The sequence below is a fragment of the Microtus ochrogaster genome, unplaced genomic scaffold, assembly GCF_000317375.1.
Source record: "Microtus ochrogaster isolate Prairie Vole_2 unplaced genomic scaffold, MicOch1.0 UNK116, whole genome shotgun sequence".
Taxonomy (NCBI): Eukaryota; Metazoa; Chordata; class Mammalia; order Rodentia; family Cricetidae; genus Microtus; species Microtus ochrogaster.
The window spans coordinates 176,568-184,013 of NW_004949214.1; the positions used below are offsets into that span (position 1 = coordinate 176,568).

General features: G+C 35.5%; 1 protein-coding gene across 2 annotated transcripts in view; it reads left to right on the forward strand.

The window, feature by feature from the left end:
* Gprasp1 (G protein-coupled receptor associated sorting protein 1) overlaps nt 1–7,446 on the forward strand; it is a 75,329-nt gene that overhangs the window by 44,088 nt on the left and 23,795 nt on the right. The gene's annotated exons all lie outside the window — the stretch shown is intronic.

Consider the following 7,446-nt stretch of genomic DNA (forward strand, 5'->3'; position numbering starts at 1 on the left):
AGTGCTGCTTACTGGCTTGCCCCTTATGGCTGGCTCAGCCTGCCAACTTACAGAACCCAGGACCACCTGCCCAGGGATGGCACCACCCACAGTGACCTGGGCCCTTCTGCATCAACCCAGACCAATCTGGGGGGGGCATTTTTTCAATTGTCATCTCCTTTCCCCAAATGACTCTAGCTTGTGTTGAGTTGTTATTAAAAAAATCAGCCAGCACAATTACCATCTTAGTAAGTATACTTTATGATCAGTATAGTGATGAAATTGCTTAATGTAGAATTCCTCAGAATTTTCCTGCTTGTTAAGCATTTGCCTTTTGTTAAGCAATATATGGCTGCACTTCTCCCCTCCTTCCCTAGTCTTTGCACGCAGGTTCCCATATTACTTGAACTTTGTAGTTCTGTAGTACGTCTTTACTTCTGCTTGATGAATGTAGTGTATTATTATTAGCTTGACTCTTTGGGACTTTGGAGTATTCATTCCCTTTCTGTTGTATACCTCCATTTTTTAAAAAAAAATGTATTATTCACACTACTTAAAATCTGCCACTTTAGTCACTTTTAACTACAACCTTCCAGTAACATGAAGTACACATTGCTATGCAAATATCACAATTGTTTTAAGAATAATCATTCTAAACTGAATCTCTATACCCATTATAAAAATAGCCCTATTAGTCTTTGCTGTTAGCTCCTGAAAAACATGATTCTATTTTCTGTCTCTGTGAATTTCCTAGGTACTTCATGTAAGTATTGCAATATCTGTCCCTTTGTGTATTGTGTCCACATACTATATTTTCAGCATTCATCCTTGTTACATGTATCACAATTTCTTTTCCTTTTCAAGGCTGACTAATATTACATTGTATGTGTGTAGCACATTTCATCTATTCCTCCATGAGTGGACGTTTTGGTGTCTAACTTATGCTTATCATGAAAAATACTGCTAATGACACAAATTAATCAAAGACATAGAACTAAAATCCAGTAAATAAAATGTAGAGGAAAAGTAGTCAGCATTGGGCTTGTCAATGCTTCCTAGAATACGATGCCAAAAACATAGAAATAACAAAGAAAATATACAAATTAGACTGCATCAGAATTCAAAAGAGGCAACTCAAAAATAGGAAAACTAATTGAAAATCATAAATCTGGCAACTAATTAATATCAAGAATATATAATGTAAAGTTTCCAATGAAACCTCTGTTGTAAAAAGGATAAAGTGTGTGTGCATTTTTTCCAAAGAAAATAATTTCCCTTCAATTAACTGTCTCTGGAATGTTTCATAGAATCATTCAGAAATGTCCTTCACCTACTTCCCCTGTGAGTCCAAATCTGGTCAAATAGAAAATGATTATTAGCTATCACAATACTTTTGTCAAACATTTGAACCTGTATTCAAGAGTTTTTTTTTTTAGATTTTGGTTGATACATCTCTTTTATGCTACTTCTATATTATTTCTCTTACTGTACTTGTAAAGTTAGCTTTGAATTAACAATGCTAGTCTTCCTTTTGTTCTTTCCCAATATTGCTTTTTTTATTTTATGCATATGAATTTTGAAATTGCATATATTTTTGTAACAGAATGTTTGTTGACATCTTAATACATCTTAATATGAGCTTCTAATCGCTTAGCATGGAATGGCTCTCCATTAATTTATGTCTCTAATTTTCTCCACCATATTTTCAGTGTTTAAGTCTTTGGCCTCTTTAAGTATATTTGTGAAGAATCTAATATTTCAATGCTGTTGCAATTTAAATTTTGAGCAGGTGGTTTATAACCTTTATAAACACTTTAAAAGGTTTATTTGTTTGCTTATTATTTATTTAGCGTGTGTATATGTGTTCATTTGATATGTGTGAGTACAGGTGTGCATGTGCCACGAGGCATGTACAGGCCAGAGGACACTTTTCAACAATTGCTTCTCACCATGCACCTTGTTGAAGCAGGCTCTTTTGTTTTTGCTGCTGACCTGTATACTCCAAGTTATTTAGCCTGTGAGCTTCCAGGCCCTTCTCTCTCACTTCCGATCTGGTGTTAGGATCATAGATGCGTGCCACCACTTCTGGACTCTTACACTTTGTAGGTAGGTACTGGGGCTTGACTCCAGTTGCCAGGCTTGAGTAGCTAGTACTTATATCCACTGAGCCATCTTTCCAACACCACAACACATTTTGTATATTGATTTTGTATGTTGAAAATGTGTTGATACTGTTCGTTAACTTTAACTGTTTTTTTGCTAATCTTGGGGTTATTTTTTTCCATTTAATTAGGTCATTTACAAAAAGATTGTTTTATTTATTCCATTCTGCCTTATATGGCTCTTATTTTTCTTGTCCAGTTGCTGTAGTTATGACTTGAAAAACCATGTTGAATAGAAGTAGGGAAAGTGAACATTCTTGTCTTATTCTTGGTTTAAGGGAAAAACTTTCAGATTTTGATCATGTTATATGAGTTTGCTGTAAACATTTCATCTGTGGCCTTTATAATGTTGAAGAGGTTTCCTTTTGTTCCTAGTTTGTCTTTCTCTTTTAGAAAGTGTGTTAAAAATGAACTACAGGCAACTGAGGAAAACTGGAAGCAGGAGAGGAATTCCACCCCAGGGAAGAGCACATCAGTGTCAAATTGTCAGGCCTGAAACATACATACTAGGCCACAGTATAAAGATTGAGCAAGTTATATTTAGGAATATATATGTGCATACGTATATATGCATGTAGTAACAATTAGTAAAAAAGAGGCTATGAATTTGAAGGAGAGCAGGGAGTGAGTGGTATTTGGAAGTGTTTGGAGAGAGAAAAGGAAAGGGAAGGGAGAAATGTAAGTATATTATAATCTCAAAATAAAAAATATTATACATATTTTTCCTGAAACAAGGTTTCTCTGTATAGCCCTGGCTGTTGAGGAACTCTCTCTGTAGACCAGGCTGGCCTCAGAGTCAGAGATCTGCCTGTTTCTTCCTCCCAATTGCTGGGATTAAAGGTATGCACCACCACTGCCTGGCTGTATATTTTATTTTCATAGATTGTTATTTTTACATAAAATGATAAGTATTTATATTTATTCGTTTTTAATAGGACATGATACATTGATTTTTGTGTTTTTAATCACCTTATACTTGTGGGATAAAATTCATTTGGTCATGGAACATCATTTTTTAAATAGGCTGATATCTTGTAGGAGGCCGCTTGTTTGTTCTCAGCTGCTCAGCCCCAAAATAACCACACAGAAGCTGTATTAATTAAATCACTGCTTGGCCTATTAGTTCTACCTTCTTATTGGTTAGCTCTTACATCTTAATTTAACCCATTTCTATTAATCTGTGAATCGCCACGTGGCTATGGCTTACCAGCAAGGTTCTGTCCAGCGTCTGTCCCTGGCTGGGCTACATGGTGTCTCCTGACTCTGCTTTCTTTCTCCCAGCATTCAGTTTAGTTTTCCCCACTTACCTCCATTCTGCCATATGCAGGCCCAAGACAATTTCTTTATTCATGAATCAATAAAAGTAACACATAGACAGAAGGACTTCCCACACCACTGATGAATTTTATCTGCTAGTGTTTTATTGATGAGTTTTGCATTAGCGTTCATAGGAGATAGTTGTTTTCTTCTTGTGGTAACTTGTCTGGGTTTTTTACTTGGCTAATAATTTTAGCCTTATGAAATAAGTTAGGCAGTATTCTCCACCTACTTCTCTTTTTACAATTTTGTGGAGGACTATTATTAATATTTAATATAAATATATAGTTTATCCTTCAAATATTTAGTAACTCATGAAAATTTTTTAACTGAAACTTTTCTCCCTTTTATCAAATCCCCTTCCTGCTTTAATGTCTTATTTTTCTCAGTGTTTTATTAATTTGTAGTTCTCTCATTTGTTCTTACTATGTGCTCTTTTCTAGTTTTCTAAGATGGAGTATTAGGTTAGTGATGATAAGTCATTTCTTTCCTAATATATGCACACAAATCTATAATTTTACTGTTGAGCAGTGCCTTATTTTAAGGATTTTGGTGTTTTATTTTTATCATCATTCTTTTCAAAGTACATTTTTAAACAATTTTTTCCTAATTTGTCTCTTATTAATTTATTTAGAAGCTGTATTCATTTTATTGATTTCTTATTTTATTACATTGTATTCTGAAATGAATGTTGTTTGTTCTCTTAAGTGTGCTAACTTATAGTTTATGGCTCATAATATGGTGCATTTTGATAGTGTTTTTTAGGAGACTGAGCATAATGTATATCTTGGTATTTTTAGAAGAAATATTCTATAGATATCGATTAGATCAATTTGACTGTAAGTGCTATTCTATATAACTATACTGTTTTTATTCTTTGAGACAGGGTATCACTATGTAGTCCTGACTGACTCAGGGAGTTTGCTGTGAGACTGTGTCTCCTAGTAATGTCAGAAGCTACAGCCATAAAGTCTCATCAGCATGACTGCCTAAACATGAGCTGAACAAGGACACCAATACACATGCTAACATGACAAGGGGAAAGCCCAAGAGGCCTCAACCCTACACAAAGAACTATAGACAGCAAAGAAATGGGATACTGAGAGTGGGAGAAATAGTTTTTCACAAGGAAGAACACACTAATTGGTTATCATTATGTAGACTAAGCAGGCTGTATTTATGTATTTATAAATGTATTTATATCATGGTTTTATGTAACAACAGGGATTTTCTTTATTTTTTTGGTTTCTTGAGACAGGGTTTCTCTGTGGCTTTGGAGCCTGTCCTAGAACTCTGTAGCCCAAGCTTGCCTCAAACTCACAGAGATCCTCCTGTCTCTGCCTCCTGAGTGCTGGGATTAAAGGTGTATGAAAAAAAGAGGCCATGAATTTTAAAGAGGGCAAGAGAGGACATATTGCAGTGTTTGGGGGGAGTAAAGGGAAACAGGAAAATGATGCATTAATAAAATATAAAAAAGAAAACAATACAAAGAATCAATGAATCTAAGAGGGCTGGTTCTTTGAGAAGATAAACAAGACTGATAAATGCTTGGCTAACCTAACCAAAAGAGAGGGACTGAATCAACAGAATCAGAAATGAACAGGGAAGCATTACAGCAGACAACAGATAAACTCAGATAATGGAATGCTTTAAAAACCTGTACTCCATTGAGTTGTGAAACCCCCACCCAAAAAATGGATGAATTTCTAGATTCAAAAAGCTACCAAAATTAAACCAAAAAGAAATCAACAACCTAAACAGACCCATAACAAAGAAGGAAATTGAAACAATAAAAAAAAAGCCTTCCAGCAAAAAGAACTCCAGAGCCAGATGGATGCATATCAGAGTTCTATCTACCAGATATTCAAAAAAGCTCTACAGCCAGTCCTCCCTAAACCATTCAAAATGATAGAAGCAGAGGAGCACTCCCCAGCTTCTGTGAAGCCACTATCACTCTAGTACCAAAAGCAAGTAAAGACACAGCAAAAAAGAAAGCTCCAGACAGGCCAATATCTCTGAAGAACATAGATTTTTTAAAATGCCCAATAAAATACTTGTTAACAGAACACAGACATACATTGAAAAGATTATTGCCTTTCTGTATGAAGGAAAACTTTGAAGATATTTTTATTTTATTTATGTATGTGTTTCTGTGTAGGGGCTCTCTGTATACATGTGTGTGCATGCACATGCGAATGCAATAATCAGAAGAGAGCACTCTTATCATGCTCTGATTTTTCCTTTGAGGTAGGAATCTCACCCTTCGACTTGGGCCGACAAGCCCCAACAATCCTCATGTCCTTACAGCCCTCAGAACTAGGATTCCTTGTGTTTATGGGGATATCAGGCTTATTGTGTGGTTGCTGGGATCGCAACTCTGGTCCTCGTGATTGCAGAACAAGCCCTCTTTACTCACCAGTCCTTAAAGTAGAGTCCTAGAAAAAAGATAGTTCCATCTTCATTTGTTTTTATGCATGCTGAATGTATCTATCTTTTAATTAGAGTGTTCAGAAAATTTACATTTACAGTGAATTTTGGAGTCTAGAGAAATAGCTTAGTAGTTAAGATCAGGTACTGCTCAGAGGACTTGGAGTTTGGTTTGCTGCACTCACTCCAGCTCTAGGGGATCCAAAACCTTCTAGCCTCCTAGGGACTTGCACTCGTGCACATACTGCACACAGACATGCACACAAGTACGCATGATTAAAACTTTAGAATATTTACAATAAGTATTGAGATGTTTGGATTAATACTTACCTCCTTTGTCACTAGGTTTTAGATGTTTCCATGTTCTTACCTTCATGTTTTTTTTTCTTTTTGCCTTGTCTATTTTTAATTTAGCATTTACAAAATTATTACATTTACCATTTTAGCTCATTAATTTATACTTTCCTTGATTTTTTTGGTTATTTTATAACTTGTTATATATGCCATCAAGTATTTTACATTGCATTTCAAGTGATACTGTGCTGCTTCATAGGTATTTCACATGCTTTATGACAAAAGATTAAGCTGTCCCTCCTATCCATTGATACACTGCCTTCATTCGTATCAAATATTCATGAGCAATAATTATGGAATGCAGTAGTTTTTTATTTTTAGTTTGGACAAATGTTATTTACCAATCAACTATTAAAAATAAAATATGTTAAAGTTTAATTTACCTATTCTTAAACACCTTCATGTTCTAATAATATAGATCTATATTTCTAACTTACACAACTTTCATTTTTTCTGAAGAATTAGTTTTAACACTTTTTTTAAGAAGTCTTACCAGCATCAAATTCTTTCAATTTTTGTCTGAAAAAAGTATTTTACATTTACCCAAGAAATATCACTTGGCTGAATAGAAGATTACAAGTTGCAAATGGTGGGTTCTATTTTTTAGCATTTTATATAATTTACTGTACTCGCTTAATAATTGTACTTTCCAAACCAAAATCCACGTAATTCCTATTTTTATTCCTATGCATACTTGTTCATTTAGGAAGTATTTACTACCATAAGAATCCCCTGAACTATGCATATTCATCGTTTTCTCCATTGTGAGGGGCTGGGGAAAGTGCTGGCTGTGCTAGCGTGAGGACCATGGTCCAGAGCTCCGGAATCCTTGTAAGTGCAGACATGGTAGCGCTTATCTGTAGTCCCAGAACTCCTACAGCAAGGAAAACAGCATCAGGAAGCTGGCTAACTAGCTAACCTGGTGTATGCAGTAGTAAAGAAGAAGAGCTTCTGTCTTAAAGAAGATAGAAGGCAGCAGAGAAAAAGGTAGAGCTCAATAAAAATTAATTTAAAAAGATAAAGGGAAGAACTCATGATGGCGGTCGTTCTCAGACTTCCACATACATGCCCAGTGCATGCCTGTCCACACACACACAGACACACCACACACAGTTCCACATACATGCGCAGTGCGTGCCTGTCCACACAGAGAGAGAGAGAGAGAGAGAGAGAGAGAGAGAGAGAGAGAGAGAGAGAGAGAGAGAGA